This window comes from Ursus americanus, chromosome 19, assembly GCF_024610735.1.
Source record: "Ursus americanus isolate L20-20 chromosome 19, mUrsAme1.1.p, whole genome shotgun sequence".
Lineage (NCBI taxonomy): Eukaryota > Metazoa > Chordata > Mammalia > Carnivora > Ursidae > Ursus > Ursus americanus.
Genome location: NC_142145.1, coordinates 22,382,957 through 22,407,865, shown reverse-complemented (window position 1 = coordinate 22,407,865; position 24,909 = coordinate 22,382,957). Strand labels below are relative to the sequence as shown.

The following is a 24,909-nucleotide window of genomic DNA, read 5'->3' as shown; positions in this document are numbered from 1 at the left end:
AACTGACCGAGTCACCCAAGCGCCCCTGCAAGGTAGTTCCTGCTGGATTGCTGGACATTTTAATCTCTAGACCTAACCAACAGCCTGGTTTATGTTCCCCAGAAGACTGTCACCTCTAAAATATTTCTTCAGTCCCTCATTAAGTAGAATTTCATATCATTGATGATTCTTTTTTGGATGGTGGATGGGTCAGCAATGCCCTTTTGTAAATTTACAAATTCAGGGGAGGAGTAACCAACTACAACAGAAAATCCTGACAGTGAATGTTCTTTTCCAGAGTATGTTATGCTAGCTCTATGTAGTATGGGGTGGGGAGGAGACCAAGGCATCCATGCTTTCCACCCACCCACTCTGTCTGTAGCTCAGGCTTGATGGGAGACACAGAGGATGAAAGATGAGGATGTTTGGCTGATTTCTCCTGTGATGGTGAAGCAGAATGACCTGTCCTTGGGGAGCAGGGGATTCCAATCCCAGTCCAGGCTCTGTTTCTCAAAAGAACTCTGTGATCATGAGGACCAGTCAACCCTTCAATTTCCTCCCAATAAAGTGGGGAATTTATCTCTGCCTTGCTTGGATACACAGAGTATTGGGGGTATTCTACTGAGATGATGAATTCGACAATTACAGATTATAATGATTAATAGGAGCCAGAGGCATGATTTTTTGTTTCTTTTATGTTCTGCTTGATTTATGTGGGAGAACACAGATATTAGAACTGGAAGTCTTGAATTTGAATTCTGGTTTTCCTAATTACTCAGCTTCCTCCTTTATAAAATAGAGATGGTATCTTTTTCATGGGGTTATCTTGAAGGCTGGACTAATTCTACTATTTGTAATTGTATCATCTGGCATTGAGATAAGCAATCTTTTCCTAATATCTTTTCCCTCCTTGTGTGTTTCAGTGGCAGCTTCGTCAACTCTCTCACAGGTCATTTATGACACTTAGTTGTTGGGTTGTTGCTTTACAAGAAAATGTTGAATTGTGACATCCCCACATGCCCTGCTGTTCTGTTTCTTTGCTCTCTAACATATAATCACTTCATCATATAATCTTTTTGAAGACATTTTAAGCAATAATTAATAACCCAAATTTTAGTTAAAATTTACTGCAGGTTAAAACCATAATGAGATACTAACAGAATGCAAAACAACCAAAAAACAGAAGGAAAAAAACCAAGAAACACCCCCATCCCCCCAGCACAATGAAAACCAACCAACCAACGAAACAAACAAACAAATAAAAATCAGAAACAAATCTGGCAATACCAAGTTCTGACAAGGATGTAGGACAACTGGAATCTTATACACTGCTGGTAGGAATGGAAATTAGCACAACCATTTTGGCAATCCCTGGGAAAGCTGCCCATATGCCTACCTTATGACCCATAAATAGATGCATATTTGCATCAAAAATGTACAAGGTTGTTCTTGGCAGCTTTATTTATCATACCCAGAAATTGGTAACAGAATCGACTGTGGTGTATTCATACAGGGCAGCACTCACTATACAGCAATAAGGGGACAGTGGGAACCTTCCATGGTGTGGTGATGTTTTACATCTTGATCTTAGAAATAGTTATATGTGGATATTTATTTAATAAATACCTGAGACCCTGAGATCATGACCTGAGCTGAAATCAAGAGTCGGACGCTTAACCAACTGAACCACACAGGTGCTCCATGATCAGAGTCCATTTAAAGAATTCAATTCCAGATGGCTGGAAAATTTCTATAGTCCATAATTATAAGACCCATCACAATTTCAGAAATCCTAAATATAGGAAAAATAAAAAATTGCAACTTGCAATTCGGTACTCATGTATTCAAGCATTTATATATTGTTTTAATTGAGGAATAATTTATAAACAAAAAATGCATAGATATTAAGCATATAATTCAATGTTTTGATACACATGTACATTCAAGTAATTATAACGCTGTAAAATGGAATATTTCCATCACTACTTCTAGTTTCTTGTGCTTCTTTCCAGTCAATAGCCCATGTACTATTCCCTGAAGAAGCCAACTATTCTTAATTATAGCACATTAAGTTAGTTGTGCTTGTCTTTGAACATGTTATAAATAGAATACTGTAGTATGTATACTCTTGTGTCTGGCTTCTTCACTTAATATTATGTTTTTGATATTCATCCAAATTGTTGAATGTACCAGTAGTTAATTTTTTATTTTATTAATATACCACTATTTCTTTTTCCATTTCCCTGTTTTTAGATATTTGGGGTTTTTTTTTTCCAGTTTGGAGTAATTTATGAATAAAATTGTAGTCAATATTTTTGCACAAATTTTTCTTGAAATACGTGTACTAAGAAATCTTTGCTTATCCCCAAATCATAAAGATAGTTTCCTTTTAAAAGCTTTGTTTTTTCTTTTATGTTTGAGTGTTCGATCTATGTCAAATTAATTTTTATGTATAGTATGAGGTAGGGGTCAAGGTTCTTCTTTTCTCCCCATCATTTATCCATTCCAGCTCAATTTGTTGAAAAACAAAACAAAACTATTCTTTCTCTGTTTGATTACTTTGCCATCATCTGTTGAAAATCAACTACAGTCATATATGTAGTGAACATCTATTTAAGGACTTTTTATTCAGTTCTACTGATCTCCTTACTTACTCTTATGTTCATACATTACTGTTTTAATTACTATAAATGTGAAATAAGTAAGTATTGAAATCATGTAGTGAGTATTTATTTATTTGTTATCTTTAGATAATACCCATGCATTTAGGGACCTTTGTACCATGGAGATAAACTTCATTTAGTGTCCCAGATGGTAACTTGATATTATGTCAGGTGAGAAAAAAATCACTTGGATTTCAAGAAACCTTTCAGGTAATGTACCCTAAATTACAGAAGTGTTTATGCCATGCAATAAAAATTTTACCACTATCTTATTAACAGTAGTATATGAGTTTCTTATGGCTCTGTTGACATTTCTGCCCTTACCATGAAGGTGGTTCTGACCATATTAAATAGTGGCTTTGAGGGTATAGTCATTCATGAAGGTGCTTTTATTTACCTTTGGTCTCCAGTATCCCTTTTAGCACACCTGACTGCCCCGAATATCCCCCTTTCTCTCTTTTCTTCTTTGCTATTTTTTAATGCTTCACAGTCTTCTGGTGTGTGTGTGTGTGTGTGTGTGTGTGTGTGTGTGTGTGTGTGTGTGTTTGTTCTTGGAAAGGAAAGGTGTGCTACAATCTCAGCCCAGAGCAAATAAAGATTGGCAGTAAAGTAACCAGGTGGTCTCGTTTCCTTTTCATGAATGATTGGTTGAGATGTGAGAATGTGGCACAATTATGGAGAATAAGAGGCAATTGGGGGTAACTTTGGAGTTCTTGTGAAAATTTTTCTGGCTGATAAGAAGAAACTAGGAATTAGGGGCAAGATAACAGTTTCTCTCCTAATGCTGTTGCTGCTGAATGTTGTTATGCTGGTCTGTGATACCTGAAACTGTTGCAGCCGTCTTATGACCATGAGAAAAGCTATAGGCTGACTTGCTAAATTAAGCAGAGTGAAGAGAGGAAATAAGGCTGAGTCCTCAAAGAAATGAGAGAGCTAAAAACAATGTCCTAATATATCCCCAGTGTTCCAGTCATGAGATTAAAAGAATTTTGTTCATTGTTCAAACCATTTGAGTTGGGTTTTCTCTTATTTCCTTCCTAAAGCATGCTACCTGTTAAAACCATACTGCATTTTAGCAGCTCTTTGATGTACTAAGGACTCATAATAAGAAATTTAAGTAAACAAGGCATTATATTGAGAACCGTAAGATTAAGGCACAATTTATTGATGAGTTTAAGTCATAAAGATGTATGATTCTTAAGGGGAGGACACTTACTTTTATAAAGTATGAAAAAATTGGATGAGCTTGATATTGCTATGTCTTGGGCTACAGTTACTCATGACTCAGGTAACTGCAAATGGATAGAATAGAATGTTGGGAGCAGGAGGAGCAAAACCAACCACAGATTTTGGGAGAAAGTCCATAATCATACATTTCCCCTGCCTGAAGAACCATTGGGCTTTAGACACTTGAGTAAGTCCTAAGCTTATAAGAGAGGTCGAGTAACTCAGCTAAGAAGGCTGAAAGCAAGGCAGGACCAGACAGTAAGGCTCTTGTACAGTGGTGGTGGTTGGGGGTGTTTAAGGGCTGCAGACAGGTTGGGATGTGAAGCTGCCATTGCAGAGAATGTCTCCTATCAGTTGTCTATATCAAAGAGTGGGGTGGAACAGTGGCTGTGGTTTGGTTAACTTCTTTGGTGCAGTGATTAAGGCCAGACTCGTTTTCCTGTCTTGGGTGAAAAATCCCAAAGTCATTAGAGGCAAGCCAACCTCAAAATCTATAGCTCCTTTATTTTGAAATGAAGTCACTATTTCAAGTCAAAAGTACATAAAGAATTTCTGAAGAGTCTCAAAGGCAGAGAATTCCAAGTCTGGTTGGTTGGAAATCATGGGTAGTCTTTTGGGTTTCAATGTCATCAGAGATGATGCTCCATAATTTGAACTTCTGATGCTGAAAATTGAACTGATAATGAGATTCTTATGTTATTCAATCACTGCCACCTTATTTTCATGATAATTATTAGCAGGTTATCTTGTCCATGTTGGAGGAGGAGGAGAGACTCAGTCCTTGCCCTCAAGGTATACAACTATAATCCCAGAAAATACCTTTTTCAAAATAGCCTGTGCATGGTGGGGAATGGGGTCTCCCACTGGCTTGAGTCATGGTCCTTTATCTTTTTTAAATTTTATTATTTTTTTAATTATGATATGTTAGTCACCATGAGTACATCATTAGTTTTTGATGTAGTGTTCCACGATTCACTGTTTGTGTATAACACCCAGTGCTCCATGCAGTACGTGCCCTCCTTACTACCCAGCACCAGCCTATCCCCAATCCCCCACCCCCTCCCTTCTAAAACCCTCAGTTTGTTTCCCAGAGTCCATAGTCTCTCATGGTTCATTCCCCCTTCTGTTTACCCCCCCCTTCATTCTTCCCTTCCTTCTCCTACCGATCTCCCTGCTATTCCTTATGTTCCACAAATGAGTGAAACCATATGATAATTGTCTTTCTCTGCTTGACTGATTTCTCTTAGCATAATCTCCTCCAGTCCTATCCATGTGGATGCAAATGTTGGGTAATTGTTCTTTCTGGTGGCTGAGTAATATTCCCTTGTATATATGGACCACATCTTCTTTATCCATTTGTCTGTTGAAGGGCATTTCGGCTCCTTCCATGATTTAGCTATTGTGGACAATGCTGCTATGAACATTGGGGTGCATATGGCCCTTCTCTTCACTGTGTCTGTATCTTTGGGGTAAATACCCAGTAGTGCAATTGCTGGATCATAGGGTAGCTCTATTTTTAACTTTTTGAGGGACCTCCACACTGTTTTCCAAAGTGGCTGTACCAACTTGCATTCCCACCAACAATGTAGGAGGGATCCCCTTTCTCCACGACCTCTCCAACAATTGTTGTTTCTTGCCTTGTCAATTTTTGCCATTCAACTGGTGTAAGGTGGTATCTCAACATGGTCCTTTCCATTCCAAGCAAAGTGTCCTTTTTGCTGAATTTCTACATTTTTTTAAATTCCTCCAGTGGGAGGGGGGTGAATGTGCCTATCATAGAGGGGATGACAGCACGGAGTTCATAGACTGAATTGCTTGGATTCCTTCTAACCATTGTACACAGGCAGGGTTAGGAATTTATTGGGAGACCTGTCTTTCATGCTAACATGTTAACATGACACTTCTCTTCATTAATCCATTTATATGTTTGTAGGGCTCTCTGGAAAAATAACATGATAAACTATTTTCTCACAACCTATGTTTACCTAACCATGGGATAAATTGAGTTTTTTTTTTTTTAAGTAATGTAGTGTTAGCTCATTTAAAAACTATAGACTAAGGAAAAAGACCCACACCAAATATTTCCCATTTTCAATTTAACACTAGAGATTTTTGTGTTATTAAGTTTACTGTGTGTGTGTGTGTGTGTGTGTGTGCGCGCGCGCATGCGTAGGGAGTGTAGCCCTCAGAATAAAGCTTTTCCTACCATCTTTGAGCATGTTTTAACTTGAAAAAAAATGCTATTGGTTTTACAAAAAATTCAGACCTGCATCTAACTAATCATGGAGAATTATGCAAGAGTTCTGCCCTGAAATATACATGGGTCATCCTGAAGTAGATGCTCAGAGTCTGTTCATGTCATGTTGCTGAGTCAGTAGTGGAATAACAAGTTAACTTACCCAGCGTATTTGTAATGTTGAATAGTAAGAAACTCTTTGGCCCTTATTGTAAATTTGAGGCACTTCTAATATATGAGAAGAGATGAAAATTGTTGTTCAATATTATTATATAATAGAGGTGAAAATATTGAAGCATGGGTACTATGGCCTTTGCCTTCTTCTCTTTTAGGGAAATAAGTTTGTCTGCATGACTGCACTCATCAGTGTAGTGGGAAGACGTGCAAGTGGCAAAGTCAAGAGATTGGACTGGTGATCACAGGGGCTAGGGATGAGAAAGATGGCGGAGAGGTGTCAGGGGAGGGTAAAGTTCTTCAAGAGGGTTTATGGGAGAAAAGAGAGATTCTGGGGAGCAGAGGCCACAGTGAATGGGATACTGATAAATAGGAAAATGTAATATTACACATGGCTTTCTTTGTGTCAATTTATTTCCACTTTCTGAAATCTTCAGAATGAATCTGATCAAAATTGCCTTTGCCACTGAGAACAGCAGGAGATGGTTCAGTTTTACATATGTATGGTTCTTTATTCCGCTTTATGCAAAATATTTCTGCCACTTGTCTTTCAAGCTTCCAGATTGGTTATTGAAAATTTCTTGAAATTATTCCTTGGTCTTGTTCAGCTATTAGGCAAAAAGTCCTGTAGCTTAGTGACAGTCTAAGACTGGGCATGCAGCCCAGATCTGGCCAATTGGACACAAGAGAACTGTTGGTGGCATCTGGAAAAGATGGTTGCTTGACATAGGGAGAGGGTCACAAGAAGAAGGTCTCCTTCTGTCCTGACCACCATTTGCTCCAGTTTTTTGGTGGCGTTTTGATAGCTCATGACTATGGAGTGGCCTTCTAGGGGTGAAAGGTTAGCCTAGGGAAGGCAGAATGGAAGGATGGAAAGATTTGGGTCCTTATGACACTGTTGAACCATTGAACTAGTTCTGTGTTGCCTACCTTTGGGGTATTTGTTCAAATCTTGTAAGCCACGATATCTAACTGGTACACTTCTCTATAATCCCAGCTTTTGTTAATCAATAAACACCCTTATGGGTAAGCCTCTGACATTTAACTCTTTCATTACATGCAGCCGAAGGCATTACTAACTGGCACACAGCACATTGAGAGCTTTTGTCGGTTGTAAGCTCTTCTTTATAAGGTGCAACCAAACAAAACAGAAATCAGAAGTCAGAGCTTATAAAAACCTGCAGTTGTTATCCGTAATATCTGATTTCAAATGTCTGTATTTATCAGAACCATTTGGCTTCCTTGATCGACTTTATTATAAGTAAATGTCATAACTGAACTCAAATTGTAAATGTCCCTTAGGAAAACTGGGAAATTTATCTGTTTTATGTATTGGTATTTCAATCAAGGTATTACCTGAAAAAAGCTAAAATCATTGAAAAACCGCAGCCAAAGCCAAAGGGAAGTAGGGTAGTTGAATGTGGGCATTCGTGCATATGTGCATGTATTAATTGCTGCATTCTTCTGATCATTTAAATTCAGTAAGCCCCTTCTATGTGGGATCCACTGCTCTGGAGGCTAGAGATACAAGGCTAAATTTGACACAGATTCTGACATGTATGAGATTTGATCAGTGGTGTCACGATTTGAGCACATACTCAGGATGAAAACTGGCATCGTCCTTGAATCCTATCTTTCTCATATGCTCCCTATGCAATGCAGCAGCAGATCACTTTCCCTCCACCTTGGGGACGATTCCTGACCCCAACACCTGCCCATGCTTCTCACTCCTGCCGCTCTCGCTGTAGCTCATGCCATCCGCCCCTTCCACCTGTCCTGCTCTCCAGATTGCAGGTTCTTCTCTCCTCGGTAGCAAGAGTGAGGTTTTGTTTTTTTAACATAAAGGAGTTCGTGATGTTCCTTTCTTTTTGCTCTCCCACAGCTTTGCATCACTATTATAATAAATCCAAAGTCCTATTCCTCGCTCAGAAGGTTTATGATAGAACAAGAGGTCCCTCTCAACATCGTTTCTACCCTGCTATCCCTCATTCACTCCCATCCAGGTATTCTGGTCCCATCACTCTTTGTTGCGCACACCAAGTATGTTCCTCCTCCCTTTAGTAACCTTGTATGTACGTCTCACTTCATTCAGGTTTCTGTTCAGAATCAACTCAGGGAGGCCTATCCCCAACTCCTTTGTATTCTTTTTTTATACTGTATTGAATTTTTATTCATTTATGGTCTACCTTCTTTTTAAAAAAGATTTTTTGTTTAAATTTAGTTAACATATAGTATATTATTAGTTTCAGGGGTAGGATTTAGTGATTCATCAGTTGCATACAACATCCGGTGTTCATTACATCCTATGCCCTCCTTAATGCCCGGTAAACAGTTACCCCATCCCTCATCCCCCTCCCCTCCAGCAACCCTCAGTTTGTTTCCTAGAGTTAAGAGTCTCTTTATGATTTACCTTCTTATTTTATTTTTCCTGCCCTTCCCCTATGTTCATCTTCTTGTTTCTTAAATTCCACATGAGTGAAATCATACAGTATTTGTCTTTCTCTGACAGACTTATTTCACTTAGCATAATACCCTCTAGTTCCATCCATGTCATTGCAACTGGCAAGAGTTCATTCCTTTTGATGGCTGAGTAATAGTCTATTATTTCTCTCTCTCTCTCTCTCTCTCTCTCTCTCACACACACACACCTTCTTTATCTATTCATCTGTCGATGGATATCTGGTCTACCTTCTTCACTTCAACATCAGTTCCATGAAGGCAAGGACTTTGCTGTTGTAATGCATCTGACTGACTGACTGAATGAATGAACACACATACTGTGGGTGAACTGCTCATTTCTTTCTCATCCTGATTCTGCCTGACTGGTGATGTCTTCTTAGCCAGTTTTGTCCACTCTCTGTGTCTCTATGTTTATATTTGTGAAATGAGGGGAAACATCAGGCCTGGGAGTGGGGAGATTTTCAATGGCAGGCCTCTTGGCTCCCTCCCTTCCACACTGCTTGGGTAGCTTGCTACTTTGTTTATGTATCAGAGTAGCCTGTTGCCAGGCAGGATAGGAAGTCGGACTACGGGAAGGTGATGACTAATGCAGGCGTCTCTCCCCTTACCCCTACGAAGAAAAGCCAGCTCTGGCCGCGTGGGCAAACAAACAGGAAGTCAGCAATGCTCCATTCTGGGTTTGCCTCTTTTCTACACCTTACCCCCCTGTTGCTGCTTCTCCTACCAGAAACTTAATGGAATCCTGATGCCCTGTTTTCTCATTCTAAGAAGGTGCATTAGAAAATTTAATGTATCCACAAGTATTCGGCGTATAATTATTCCTCTTCCAGGTGTCTTTGCTTAGAGTTGTAAGAGGAACAGTGTCCTTGGACTCAAAAACCATGTACATTTCTGTTCAATGGCTCTTCTCTAGCTGTGTGAGGCTAGGCAGGTGCCTCTACCTTTCTGAGCCTCAGAAAGGGGACATCTGCAACATGGGGACAGTAGACCCAGCTCACATTGTTGAGACAGCAGTTACATGAGGTGACGTGCAGAAGGCACCTAGCACAATGACATCACAGTAGAAAAATATGGCAGCAAGCTGGCACTGAACAACTCAGTGAAAACTTGGCTCACTTTGTCTTTCTAGCATCCTTGAGATTCACTCTCTATATATTTCTGTTCAAATAAATTGCCCATCTTGCCTCTAAGCATGGAACTGGGAACTACTAGAAATGAGGCTGAGAAAAATGGAAAATAAGAGTGAAAACATTAAGACATCCATACACCTGGGCCCATTTCAACAGTGACTGCAGCCTCGTATACTGTCTGCAGCATGCGTACTCTCAGGCTAGAGGAGCTTTGAACCCACGGCCGGGTTTCTTTTTTCCCCCACCCATTGTGTTTTCCCTCCAGGAGTAGGGTCTGATCTGGACTGCATGTCCCTAACTGTAACCCCAGCCTGGCTCTGGAGGAGGTGGTTCCCTCCTCTTCCTCACTGCTGACTCCGCTCCCGCTCTGGAGGGTCTGGGTGGAGGTGGGGAATCCAGCTCACTCCTGACAATGACATGTGACAGGCCCGTGAGGAATGGGGCAGAACGAGCACACCGTCAGCCTGCCCTTCATGCAGCTCAGCTCTGCCTTACCTTTCGTGTTTTGAGCTCCATTGTGGGAGTGTGGCGTGGGGGTGGGAGGGACTGCCCAGGGACAGGTGGAGTCTTGCCAATCCCTCTATTTGATTATGGAGTTTGTCAGCAACAGAAAACCTGTGTGGAAAGGCCAAGAACCTGCAGCTTCCTCTCCGTGGGTGGACAAAGGGGTTTTGTTTACCTGGGAGAACTAGTCTTAGAGCCCTTGGCAACAGACATTTTGGGGCAGAGTTACTCTGGGATATCTAGTTCAAGCTAAGGGCTGGAAAGGCCCTGGATCTACAGGAGAAGGGGAGGCTGGCTTCTGGGCCAGGATGAGGGGCTGGGATTCTACCCAAGGCAAGAAAGGATAAAGGCCAAACAGAGAGTCTTCTATGTCCTGACGTGTCAAACTCATTTCCACCTGAGAGATTTTGCATGTTCTGTCCTTGGAATGTTCTCCCTCCTAAATCTGCATGGCCTCTTCCTCACTTCGTTTAGTGCTTGTCCAAAGGACACATTATCTGGGAGGCCTTCCTAAAGCCCCTCCCTCAATATATGTTGAAATATCATCTCCAAGTGTTCTGCTTGGCATATCCAACATGCCTATCAGGTTCTAAGTTAATATTTGACAAATAAAAGAATTAATATTTTACCAGGAGTTCCCCAACTGCTGAACGTATCTCGTTGGTGATTGATTTCCAGGATATAAGATAGCTGTCTGAATTCAGAATAAACCATAAACCAGAATAAACCTGGGTGGCTCAGTCCGTTGAACATCTGACTCTTGATTTCGGCTCACGTCATGATCTCGGTGAGATCGAGCCCCGTGTCAGGCTCTGCACTGGGCCTGGAATGTGCTTGAGATTCTCTTTCTCTCTCTCCTTCTGCCCCACCTCAATCTCTCTGTTCAAAAAGAAAAAAAAGAATAAACTGTAATAACCAAGCAATTCATTTGTCCAAAAGAAATAATACACAGATGAGGCCTGACAAGAGTGGCCCTCTCTTGTTGTGAACTGATGCCATTTATTTTCAGGTGTTTGAGGATTTCCTCTCACATCCTCCCTATCTGTGGAGTTAAACGCAGGCTGCTGTTTTTGTAAAGTCATTATTAATCTGGTGTGAAAGGAATCACAGTTATGATTTCCCTTCTACTTGAGACCTCCTTCTCCGAACAAAATGACGAAGACCATGATTCGTGGGACAAGATTTACTTTTTAAACTGCAGACACATGGCAAGCTGAGGTAGAGTGGAAGCGTTCTGCTGTAACCATCCATATGTATTTTTAATTAAAGAACTTAAAGAAGAAATGCTGTAGAAATGTTAATTATTGTGTCTGTATGTCTTATCAGGCTTGGGCAATTTCTAACTAATTGAATTGATCACCAAGAGATTGCTTCACTTTGGTGGAGAGGAAAAAGCAGGCAAACTGGCCATGTGTCTAGCTCTTTCATGGATCCTATTTATTAAGCTGTGATTGGCTTAACCACAGAGCCAAGCACAGCACAGTCTCATTCATTCATTCTCAAAATATTTACTCATCACCTACCATGTGCCCAGCTTTTCTAGGGGAATTAGCAGTGACAGAAGAGCCAGGCACGTCTGCCTTCATGGGGCTTTCGTTCTAGTGGGGAAAACAGGCACTATCAAAATGAAGTGTATAGTATGTCGGAAAGCAACACGTACCATGGAAAAAGGCAGAACAGGGAGATGGGGGATGCAGTGGAAAATGGGGCTGTCGGGGTAGTTCTTGGGTGACATTCGAGCAAAGATTAAAGGAGGTCAGAGGGCTAGCTGGTGGAGGGACATGCTAAGCAGAGGGAATGGCCAGTGGGAGGACCCACGCATGTTTGAAGAACAGCAAGGAGATTGCTGTGTCTGGACCAGAGTGAGCAAGGGAATGAAATAGGGGGTGGGTCAGAGAGGGAAGGGGGCCCCTATCTCTTAGGGCCTATGCCCACTGGAAGGACCCTTGTGCTTCATTCTGAGTGAAAGCTGAAGCCAATCCAGGGTTTCACTGAGGAGTGACATGACATGCCCATAGTGTAAAAAAGGATTCCTGAACTGAATTCTTTGACAGCCTATGTTACTTTGGTCACAACATCCAATCCAAAAAAAGGGCTTGCAGACAAAGTCATAGTGAGGAGCCCGCTGCAAATCTCTATGCATGCTGCTAACACCCAGCACCCTTTCAAAGCCTCTGTGTTTTATCTCAGGAATGCTCAAGACCCAAACCAGGAGCCATAGAGTTATGAGCCCTGGGACAGTTTTGGCTCCACAAGGTCAAGACTCTTCACCCCCCACTTTTGCATCTCTGATTGAAGAAAGAGGGTGATCCTAGGAAATGGGACAGGGAAGCCTGGGATATTCATGCCAACACCCCACTGGTAAATTCCTGGTCACAGCAAACCTCATCTAGAGAACGTTATGCTAAGATTGACTGAGTCATTTTTCTCTCCTAAACTTTTGGTATTGATGCAATTGTTCATTTCATGGTTCGCGATCTGCTATTTCTGTAAAACCAGAGGCACTTTGTTTAACAGGATTTTTTTAAAGCTATTTTAAGGTTTGAGAAGCGGCCTGGGAGACGTTTGGAAACAAAATGTTGATGTTGGAATCACTGGGGTTTTGATTTGTCATGAAGACAAAAAGGTAATGAGTCCTGGCCAGACCTTTCTGGCAAGTGGGATGGGGCAGGATGACCTAATTTGGATGTCCTCAGTGAGACAGAGGAGGAAGGGATCGGAAGCCTTCAGGAGATGAGAATGTTCGAGCAGATGTATCCTATGACACCAGCTCACCCGTTTCCTGACCGTGTTCTCCCCAGAGGGCCTAGGGGGTACTCCCTTCACCAAGCTTGGGCAAGATGCGTTTGTGGGGGGTGGTACAACATCCTTGGAAAGCTCCATGGTGGCTCTTCCCTGTGGGGCAGGAGTGACCGTGGGGACTGCTCTCATCAGACTGGACTTCCTGACTTAAGTGGGAGTGATGGAACCTGGGAGTAAGAGGGGGTATTTAACTGCCAAAGACAAGGTGGGTGTGGTTACTGAAAGGAGTAGTAGAGCTAAAGTAGTAATCAGAATAGTATGACCATCAGAACATTGCATTGGTCAGTTGATCCTAATATTCCTTGAAAACTGAAACAGATGGGCAGGCTACTAAAGGGTTACTTGATTTGCATGAATGGAAAATCTCTAGATAATGGCGAAGGTTAATGGAAGGTCATGGACCCTAAACCAATTCCCAGACTTGAGCTAGTTCTTAGATCCAGAGGCCCTTGAATGATAGGGAGGAAAAGTCCCATTGAGGAAATCCTGGTGCACAGCCAACAGTTCACATGGTCAGTCTTCCTCCCAATCTTCCTTAAAGAGGCCGTGTCTGCTTAGCAGGGTGATCGTGCACAGGGAAAAGGGTGGAGCCAGACTTTGGAAACTAGTGAACACTGGAGACCCAAAGTGCCACGATCATCCACCAATCAGGTGATCGATGGAGTTGGGTTTTGGTCCACTTCAAAGTGGGCCCTGGGGGCCCCCCTAACCCACTCTGTGGTTATTTCTGCTGTTCCAAAAGCTGTAGTTGGAAAAGGTATCTCCCCGAGGGGCAGCACCCCCATGTTGGTTAGCATTGGTTAGATGGTAAAAGCATCTCTTCTTTCAGGTTCCTAAATGTCGAGTTTGCCCAGCGCTCAGAGCACTTCCAGTACATAGACAGCCACTCACAGATGGCTGCCTCTCGGGGCAGTGTCTGCAGGGGGTGACCACGCTGGCTGTCTAGAGGGTGGCTCATGAGGCCTTGCGTGCTGCATAGCTGAGCATGAAGACAACACTGGTCCTGGTTGTGCCATGACTTTCCTGTGTGTTGCTGGGCAAGTCAGTTTGTCTTTCTGAGCCTTGGTGTTCTCATCCTTAAGAAGAAAGTTTGGGCTAGAAGCCTGCGTATTGGAATCAAACCGGGGACGTAAACATTACCAATACCTCGGCTCTGCATTAGAGATTTTGATGTAACTGGTTTGGGGTGGGGACCCGCCACTGATGTTGTTAACATCTCCTCTGGCAATTCAAATGTTCCTGCAGGACGAGATCATTCCTCAGGCCCTACCAGCTCTGCTGGCTAAGCCTCCACAGCCCTCCCCACCCAGGGACAGGAAGAGACTCTGACACATTTGAAGTCAAAGCTTCAAAGGGCCTTTGGAGGAGAAAAACCTGAAAACCCCTCTTGCCCAAATCAAAATCTGTAGTATTTCTCCTTCGGGGGAGACATTTGATTGGCCAGACTACAGAGAGGTTGGGTTGGGGAAGAGCCCAGCTATTTGTTCCAGCCATTTCAATGACATTTTGCAGGGCTGACCACAGATTTGTCTACCATGTCTGCCTGTGTCCTAAACACAGGCTCACGTGTGTCCTTGTGTTTAATACGTACCTTGCCGTATCACTGTTATCATGTAGACTCAGAAAGAGACCCATACCTTCGCCTTCTGAGGATGCTCTCACTTCTTTTTTTTTTTAATGATTTTATATTATATTATGTTAGTCACCATACAGTACATCCCCGGTTTCCGATGTAAGGCTCGATGATTCATTAGTTGCGTATAACACCCAGTGCACCATGCAATACATGCTCTCCTTACTACCCATCACCGGTCTATCCCATTCCCCCACCCCCCTCCCCTCTGAGGCCCTCAGTTTGTTTCTCATAGTCCATAGTCTCTCATGTTTCATTCCCCCTTCTGATTACCCCCCCTTTCTTTATCCCTTTCTTCCCCTACTGATCATCCTAGTTCTTATGTTCCATAGATGAGAGAAATCATATGATAGTTGTCTTTCTCTGCTTGTCTTATTTCACTAAGCATTATCTCCTCCAGTGCCGTCCATGTTGCAGCAAATGTTGAGAACTCGTTCTTTCTGATAGCTGAGTAATATTCCATTGTATATATGGACCACAACTTCTTAATCCAGTCATCTGTTGAAGGGCATCCCGGTTCCTTCCACGATTTAGCTATTGTGGACAATGCTGCTATGAACATTGGGGTGCATATGGCCCTTCTCTTTACTACGTCTGTATCTTTGGGGTAAACACCCAGTAGTGCAATGGCTGGATCATAGGGTAGCTCAATTTTTAACTTTTTAAGGGACCTGCACACTGTTTTCCAGAGTGGCTGTACCAACTTGCATTCCCACCAACAATGTAGGAGGGATCCCCTTTCTCCACATCCTCTCCAACAATTGCTGTTTCTTGCCTTGTATATTTTTGCCATTCTAACTGGCGTAAGGTGGTATCTCAGTGTGGTTTTGCTCAGAAATCAGTTGCATTTCTATACACGAATAACGAGACTGAAGAAAGAGAAATTAGGGAATCCATCCCATTTACAATAGCACCAAAAACTATATGTTACCTTGGAATTAACTCAACCAGAGACCTAAAGGACCTATATTCTAGAAACTATAAATCACTCTTGAAAGACATTGAAGAAGACATAAAAAGATGGAAAGATATTCCATGCTCATGGATCGGAAGAATTAACATAGTTAAAATGTCCATGCTACCCAGAGCAATCTACACTTTCAATGCTATCCCGATCAAAATACTGAGGACATTTTTCAAAGAACTGGAACAAATAGTCCTTAAATTTGTATGGAAAAGAAAAGGCCCCGAATCTCCAAGGAACTGTTGAAAAGGAAAAACAAAGCTGGGGGCATCACAATGCCGGATTTCAAGCTGTACTACAAAGCTATGATCACAAAGACAGCATGGTACTGGCACCAAAACAGACACATAGACCAATGGAACAGAATAGAGAACCCAGAAATGGACCCTCGGCTCTTTGGGCAACTAATATTTGATAAAGCAGGAAAAAACATCCGGTGGGAAAAAGACAGTCTCTTCAATAAATGGTGCTGGGAAAATTGGACAGCTACATGCAAAAGAATGAAACTTGACCACTATCTCACACCACACACAAAAATAAACTCCAAATGGATGAAAGACCTCGATGTGAGACAGGAATCCATCAAAATTCTAGAGGAGAACATAGGCAGCAACCTCTACGACATCGGCCAAAGCAACCTTTTTCATGACACATCCCCAAAGGCAAGAGAAACAAAAGATAAAATGAACTTATGGGACTTCATCAAGATTAAAAGCTTCTGCACAGCCAAGGAAACAGTCAGAAAAACTAAGAGGCAGCCCACGGAATGGGAGAATATATTTGCAAATGACACTACAGATAAAGGACTTGGATCCAAGATCTACAAAGATCTTCTCAAACTCAATACACGAGAAACAAATAAACAAATAAAAAAATGGGCAGAAGATATGAACAGATACTTTTCCAATGATGACATACAAATGGCTAACAGACACATGAAAAAATGTTCAAAAGCATTAGCCATCAGGGATGCTCTCACTTCTGTGTCTCATTCTTATCTTCCTCTCAGGCTGGCTTTTGAAAAAGCGTTTCTGCTATTCTGTGAATAGGTGTATTGGTTCTGGCGTGTGAGCCTGACTCAACATAAGTGTTTTTTCCTCCCTGGGCCTCTCTGTTTCCTTATCTTTCAAATGCTTAGCCCCAAAGTGTCTTATGGATGAAATGCTCTATATTTTGTGTCTCGCGGTTAGGTTTTTATTCCATTTTGACTTTATTTTCGTGTTGTGTATGGTTTAAGAATGTGGTCCAGTTTCATGATTTTGCCTGTGGCTATCCAGTCTCCCCAGCACCATTTATTGAAGAGACTGACTTTTCATCATACGTTCTGAAATGCTCTATGCTAATGTAATTTTATTGAAACCTGGCTTATCCACCCAGAATATTAAGCTGAGCTACTTTTCTAAAGCAAAATGGACTCCAAGCTGTTGCAAACCAATTGTGCTCATTGATAGCCAAGGTGGATTTGTGGAGAGCATCTTTCCAACTTGGTCAACCTTAAAGGAACGGCGGCCTCCTCAGGGACAGATAAACCCAGCTTTGAGGCACTTACAGAAAGGACTGCTAGATGGCGCTGTTTCCCCAGATTTCCAGGGAGTCTACCTTTCAGCAGATGGCTCTTGTAGGAGAATTAACAATTAATGTCCACCGTACCAGCCGGAACTGGCAGAAAGTATGTTATACTCCAGAAACTACAGAGAACTGAGATTGCTCAAAGACATTCTGCTGCCAGTCTGGTCCTCTGCTGGCCAAAAATGTAATCATACACAGAGCCCGTCCCATCCACAATTTGGTCCCATATATAAGGAACATTAATAACAAGAGTAAATAAGAAATATCAACATTGTTGATTCTTACACTTATTTTCTCAGTCTTATTATTTTATTTTGCAAGTTTTCCCTGCATATAACAGAAAACAATCACCGCTGGGCTGGAGGGTGATTATAAGGTAAAACCAAGTCTGATGTGAGTTCACTTTCTCTCACAGCTTAAAAAAAGAAACCCACCAGATGAAACACAGGGGTGTCTGCTCCGAATTCACATGGTTGCTTGTAGGGTATGACAAGCAGGGACCCAAGGGCTGTGGTGGCAGGTAGAAAAGATTTCTTGGCTTTCCTGATCTTTACTTTTCTGTAATAAGGCCCTTTGAGTCAAGGATACCCTATAGATATCACTCTCTTCACCAAAAGGCAAAGATGTTCTTTGTCACACAAGGAGTTAGGGAAGTCCAAAAGAGGGAAGGGCAACAAGGTCATTTGGCCCCTACTTAGCTCTGCCTCTTGCATTTTCCCCCCTTAATGTTTGCAAGCTTCAGCAGCAGTATTTCCATCGATGCCCAGAAGGCAAACTCCTCTTTGATAAACAGACCTTTGGGGGAGGACGTACCACATTTTCTGCTCCCCTTATGACTTTTTGGGTAGATGGGGGTTGGGGCCAGGGACGAGAGACTTAGGAGAAAGGCAGGGCAGCTCCCCCTGGTACACAGTGGCCTCGCTCTGCCATAGGCAACCTCTACCCTGCACAGCGGTCCCCCTCCTGTTACTGTCTGGCCTGGACTTCTCCTCTGCCCAGAAACAGCAATCCGTCAAAATTAAATCATTTACTGCTCCATTCTCCCTCTGCCACGGCGTTTGCAGCTCCCTTTTGCAGGCTGGGGAGACGGAAAGAATGAAACCCACGCATTTTCTTCATGTTTCCCTTCTAGTTTAATTCTGCCTTCCATGAATTCATGGTGTGCATTGTTTAGACTTAGAGAAATGTTCCCGGTGCCAGCTCCTCTGTGTGCATCTAAAAAAATCATTTTCAATCAACAACGTCAACAACTCAGACTCCAGGCTGGCAGAAGGGGGGCGTGGGGGGTTGCACCACTGGGAGGCAGAGCATCGCCCCTCCTGGCAGGAAAAAGTGAGGCCTCTTGACCAGAGGCACCAATTATTATTTTAACTGCCCTCCCCCATCGCCCCAGAGGCAGCTGGAGAGGAAGCCACACACTGGGAGTTCCCACAGAGTCTTGCTGGCTCCCTAAGGCTTCCAGGCATTTGCCCATCTGGTGCGGCTTCCAGAGCAGGGGGCCTAATTAGGCGTCATCTGGCCACCTGAGAAGGCTCGGTGGGCCTCCCCCCCGGCTTCCCCCTCCTCCAGGCAGGACTCCACTCTCCCAGCTGCGGATCTCTGGAGCTCGTTTGGTTGAGCAGCTGCTCAGGCTAATTACTGGATAGCAGGGTCCCCAGGTGGCTGCCTCAGACTGGAAGGGGGAGGGCAGGGCGAGGGCTGAGGGACATAAAGGGACAAGGAGGGGAACAACACGAGGGGTGGGCAGAGAGGGGTCAGAGGGAGAAGAAAAAGCAGAGTTGGATGAGGGTTGCAGTTCAAGTCTCCTGGGCTGGAAGGTGAGGACGAGTCCCTGACCTGCAGCAGGAGAGTGGATCCCATCGGTGGGCCCATCCGTGAGAGAACCTGCTGTGCCCTCTGCCCTCCCCACCTCCCACCTCCCACCTCCCACATCGCGATATTCTCTATTCCTGCCCTTTGCTTCCGTGTGAGCACTGGCCTCTGCCCAGCCTTGCTCCTTCAGTCCAGGGACTAGCCATTGGTTTTCCTTAGAAGAACATGGCCTTAGGGCCCTCATTGGGGAGACAGGCTTTAGGAAGAGGGTGGTGTTAACTGGAAATGATTCTTTGCTGTTGTCAGACTTTGCAGCTTGCAGATGTGTCTATGTTGTAAGGTGTCTCGTGCCCTGGTGTCCCTAAACCGTGGCGGGTGTCCAGCACCTCTGCTAATAAGTGAGCCAGGCTCTGCCCACCCCGTCTCGGGCATTTTCCCTTTGCCTTCTGGGCAATCACCCCGTGACATGAGGCAAATGGGAAGAATATTGGGAAAAGTTAAGGGGAAGCAGAATGGAAAATAAAATTATCCACAAAGGTTTGTGTTGGCAAAAGACGCCACCTCCAGGCCCCTCATATCCCGCTGTCAGTTTGAACCCTCACTTCCTACAAAACTGAGCTGAGCCGCTGAAACACTCAATTCTGTGGCTTTCTCTTCTTGTAAAGTAGGATCGTTTGAAGCAATAATATGGTGGGGAGTCAGGGGAGCGTCCTCGGACTAGGTCAAAATGAACTCTAGTTCAATTTTGGTCCTGTTATAGCTGGGCTATGTGATCATGGGTGAATCATTGCATTTCCTCTTCCCTCCAATATCCCCATTGGAAAATGGAAGAGAATGTTCTGTTAGCGGGCTAGATGTTTTCTGAGCATATTAGGAGCTGGAATTTTTTGTTTCTGTATTTGGTTTAACAGGGCTCAAGAAGGAATGGCTTTCTCCTGCCCTCTCCCCAAACACCCACAGTGTGATTGAAGGCCGTTTTGCTCCAGGAAAGGAAAACTCATGTACGGAGAACAGCCATTTCGAGACTCATGGGACGTGCCCCAAACTTCAGAGGGGGGGGGGCTGTCCAGATGTGCACACATTAATGACAGCTGTGGCAAGAATTGGAAGGGTGGGGGGATTTTCAAGGTGGCAGGAAGATAATCTCAGGATTTTGAAGTCTTGTCAGCTTTCCTCATCTCTGTCCGCCCATCCCTTGTGAATCCAGGGCCAACGTGGGAAGCCTCAGCCCGCCATAGAGGGATCCTGAGATTTGGATTCATCAAACGAGATTCACAACCTTGAGCAACACTCTTCAGAACACTAGAATCTGTTGATTCCGTGGTTCTAGGCTGTGGTCAGCTTTGGCCCTTCCAAAGGGCCCCCGGGTGTAAAACCCAGGTACACAGAGTGGATCCAGAGAGGTGAGCAAAGGAGAAGGATCTTCTCCTAAAGGGGGTCAGCTTTCAGCTGGGCATAGAATTTCTTCAGTGCTGGAGGAAGAGTCCTTGCTGTAAATTACCCTGGAGGCCACGATAAATCCTAGAGGATAATTGTTTTTTGCAGACCACCAAGTGTACTAGCTTTGTCCTCGAGCTCCAGGAGAAGATGACCAAATCCTTAATTCAAGCCTATAGATTCTGCAGGGGGATCTGGGGGCCTGGAGAGTTGATTTGGCCCAGCACGTCACTCTGGTGGGCACCTTTCCAGTGTCTCGGAGAGATGGAAACTAATCCCCTGCCTGACTAACTCCCCCCAAAAAGCTGCCCAGTGCATTCCATTGTGAGCAGTTCAAGTGCTTAGAGGACCGTTCCTTGCTGTGAACTGAAAGCTGCTTCCCTGAAGCTCCCGCTCACTAATCCTGGTTCTGCTCTCTGGAACTACACGGGATAAATATAATCCCCCTTTCAGGTGAAAGCTCTTCAGATAGGGAAGCTGGTTATCACATTCCCTAAGTCTTCCTTTGTACAAGACACACATTCCAAGTATGATGTGGTGCGAAACGCCCCACCATCCTGCCGTGGACCCCGGCACGTGCAGCCGCCAGGACCCAGAAAGGAAGGGAGAAACACTCGCGACGCTCCCCGTAGAGACAGATTCATGCAGGCGCTGTTGACACCGCGATGGAAGGACTGAGGGAGGAGGGAAATGTGAGCTGAGGGAGACTTCAGTAACTGCAGGAAACACTACCACCCTACCAGCTGGAGGGTGAGTGAGGGGAGTGTCCCCGAGTCCAGAACCGCAGGAGGGCCACCCACGGCAGAGCGGGGACAGTGACAGTGCCAGGACTATGGAGGGTGGGAGCTCTGAGGGGCGCAATCTCACTCATGCTGGGACCACCAATGCTGCGTGGCGCTCCTATGGCATTTGCAGTCAGCGAAGCCCTATTTACATGAAGCAGGTGAGACCAAACCTGTATTTTTAAAAACGAGTGTTTGGCTGAAGTTCAGATCTCCAGTGGCTCTGTTTTTTTCTTTCTTTCCCAGCAGACTGCCCCTTTTTCCTCTGGTGATTGTGCCCTTCTTTTGTCCTTGGGATATTGCCCTCCTGCATGCCCGTGGCTGGGCTGTCAGTCACATGACCCCAACATGAAGCAGGGGAGGGGAGAGGAGGGCAAGGCACAGAAGACAAACTCTGCAACTTCGGCAGAGGTGCTGAGGAACACATGGTCAGTGGAACTGACCCGGATGATGGTATTTCTTACAGAAGCAGGTGTGTGGGTTCTCTACTGACATCCTTGCAGCTGCTCTGATTCCGGGTTTTTCCAAGACCCTGTTCACCTCTCTTTTTACTATCATTGCAAACATTTCCCAGTATCCCTCCCATAAAGTCCTTTCTTGCTCAGGTTACCTAGGTTCTATTTCAATTGCTTACAATCGAAGAACCTGGAATGATATGCAGTCTTTATCTGTATTCCAGAGGAAACCATCTGGCTCTGTGGAGATCTATCAAGTATTGACTCGAAAGCCGGCACACCAGCTCTCCCTCTATCTTTCTTTCTTTTTTTTTTTAAAAGATTTTATTTATTTATTTGACAGAGAGAGAGACAGCCAGCGAGAGAGGGAACACAAGCAGGGGGAGTGGGAGAGGAAGAAGCAGGCTCATAGCGGAAGAGCCCGACGTGGGGCTCGATCCCAGAACTCTGGAATCACGCCCTGAGCCGAAGGCAGACGCTCAACCGCTGTGCCACCCAGGCGCCCCTCCCTCTATCTTTCTGTCTTCACAATATTAGAAGCGCAGTGAATTACCGCCATCCTGGAAAGTAATCTCCTCTTGGTGTGCTGAAGAGATCTATCCTTACTGCTATGAAGTTTCAAAATCTGTGATACAGATGAATGTATGGGAATCAGGTCTGGAAAAAACAGTTTTATGGGATGACTTTGATTTGGTCATATCAAAATGGGCGCATCAAAATATAAAAATATCTTTTTCATTTCCTAGAAATGTGACAACGAACATCTCAAAGCCTTGTCCCATTCCTGGGTTTGACCTTACTGCACCTCTAAAATTCACTCCGAAATGGGAGGAAGATCAGGAAGTCACTGTGAGTATAATTATATTAATTGGCACTTTAGAAAATTTTCTTAAAATTAAATTGCTTTACATGGCTGTCAAAATATCTTCAAAGCAGTTGCATCAAAATATCATGTATCTGATTTCTGTAGATCCATATGAGTCATAAGAAATGTGTCAAATATGTTTTTTTGCAAGAAGAGGACCCCATCCATCATCACACACTACTTTTCAGATGGACAGAACCGAGTTTATCAATAGCTTATATACTCAGTAATTCAACCAGTTAAGAAAACTCTTCTTCATAAAACTGTCATTCAGTCCATGTTCATCCACGTTGTTTATAGGGATAGTTCGACAATGACTTCTTGAAATCTCAACCCAGGAAAACGTTGGATTCCCTATAACTTCTCAACACAGAAACGAGGTTAGTTTGGTAAAGCTTGTTTCATAAAAACCATGGTGGCACAAGTAATTATATTCAATCATTATCTTTTAAATATTCAAAGATATTTACTCTTTTAAAAATTGGCCAGGCCCTGGTTTCTAGCAGGGAAGGCATAAGAGGAGGGACCCTTGAAAGACCACTGACTGGCTGCCCTTCTCAATACTGAAGCTGCCACCATGCTTGTCTCCTGAGGGGTCTGGCCCCACGGCCATTCACCCTCAGATGTGTTTGCCTTTGCTATGGGGGGCCCCAGACAATACGATGGAATACTCTATGAGTTTCATACTTATTGCCTTAAACCTTTAAAGATAGATCAGTTTCCAAAAAATATTATGAAAACCATTCATCTTTGGACAGCTGACTCTGATTTGGTTGGATTCAGGAGTGCAAAATTTGGAGGCAGAGTGAATAAAGTGTTTCATGTTTGGAAGGATGATAGTTTTGCTCATGGAACTGAAGTTCAGAAAGGCTTGACCAAAAATAAAGAATGCCAAGAACAATTTCTCATTCCAAATTTGGCTCTCATTGATAAATAAGAGTTTGAGATTACTTACGTGGTACCATGGTCCAAAACAGAAAAACCTCCAAAGGAGTCCATGAACTGGTTATTTTCCAGATGAAACCTGATGGGCCAGCTCTGTGGGGTGATGCATCTAAGAGGGCAGCTGGTGTCCCTGTAGACTTAAGCTATGTAAAACCAATTGGTGTTCTCCACCCAGAATATGGAGCAACCAGCAGAGACTGTGTTCTTCGGTGAAATGAGTGTGGATAATCATGTAACTGGGAGACATCAGTCTCATGAGAACCTCAGACTTGTGGTGGCTGTTTGGAAAAATGTCAACTACCAAGTGTCAACAGCAGAATGTGCTTCTAATTCTATGTCATTTCGCTGTTGAAATAGTTTGCTACTGAAATACACAGCATTTCATTAACTGCTCTAAAATGTGTCTGTTAAGGGGCTTAGCTTCTCCCAAGAGATTCTCACTTTTATTTGAAGGAGGTGGTAAGTTAATTAGCTACATCCCTTGCATTTTTGAAAGCCACCTTTGTCTTTTGTCACCACCGCTTCCTTCCGGAGATAGTTCTGTTCATTTTCCCCATGGCATTTGAGTATCTGTTGTAAGTTACAAATTGTTGCCACTACTGCATGATCTTGATTTTTCATTTGTTTCAGAATATCTCTTCTTCTGTATTTTGACAATCCTTTGCTTTATAAAATTTTATTATATTCAAATGATAATGTCACATTTCCATACCTGTGACAATATTTTAATATTATTTGTACACAATGTCTATCTTTTCATCATGTCTATTTTTATGGGATATTTAAACAATTTCTTTGCTCAGTAAAGTTTATTTTGTGATGTCAAATGTGATTCATAAAAATTTAGGTCAAATATATTTCTTTACTTTGGAAAAGTACAGTACATCTGTGTCATCTGTATTAATTATGGTTTCACATTAATTATTAGTCATTCTAACTTGGAAAATAATGTAATTATGTCTTGGTATTAAAAAACTTTAGAAGACTTGTTGGTTTATATGCTGAAGTGTGTTCCTTTAAAATTAATTTTACTGAGGTTCCTCAAGATGTTAAAAATAGAGCTACCCTAAGACCCAGCAACTGCCCTTCTAAGTATTTATCCCAAAGATACAGATGTAGTAAAAAGAAGGGGCACATGCACCTCAGTGCTCATAGCAGCAATGTCCACAATAGCCAAACTGTGGAAGGAGCCGAAATGCCCTTCAACAGATGAATGGATAGAGAAGATGTGGTCCATATATACAATGGAATATTATTCAGCCATCAGAAAGG

General features: G+C 43.2%; 1 long non-coding RNA gene and 1 pseudogene across 1 annotated transcript in view; both read left to right on the top strand.

Moving 5' to 3' along the window:
• Nucleotides 1-21,389, top strand: part of LOC123787401 (uncharacterized) — a 48,039-nt gene extending 26,650 nt beyond the window's left edge. Inside the window, exon 3 of the long non-coding RNA XR_006778204.2 lies at nucleotides 20,361-21,389. This is a non-coding gene — a long non-coding RNA (uncharacterized LOC123787401). The remainder of the gene's footprint in view (nucleotides 1-20,360) is intronic.
• A 1,580-nt stretch (nucleotides 21,390-22,969) lies between these two features.
• LOC123787553 (protein NipSnap homolog 3A pseudogene) lies at nucleotides 22,970-24,476 on the top strand (annotated as a pseudogene).
• Nucleotides 24,477-24,909: the final 433 nt, after the last annotated feature.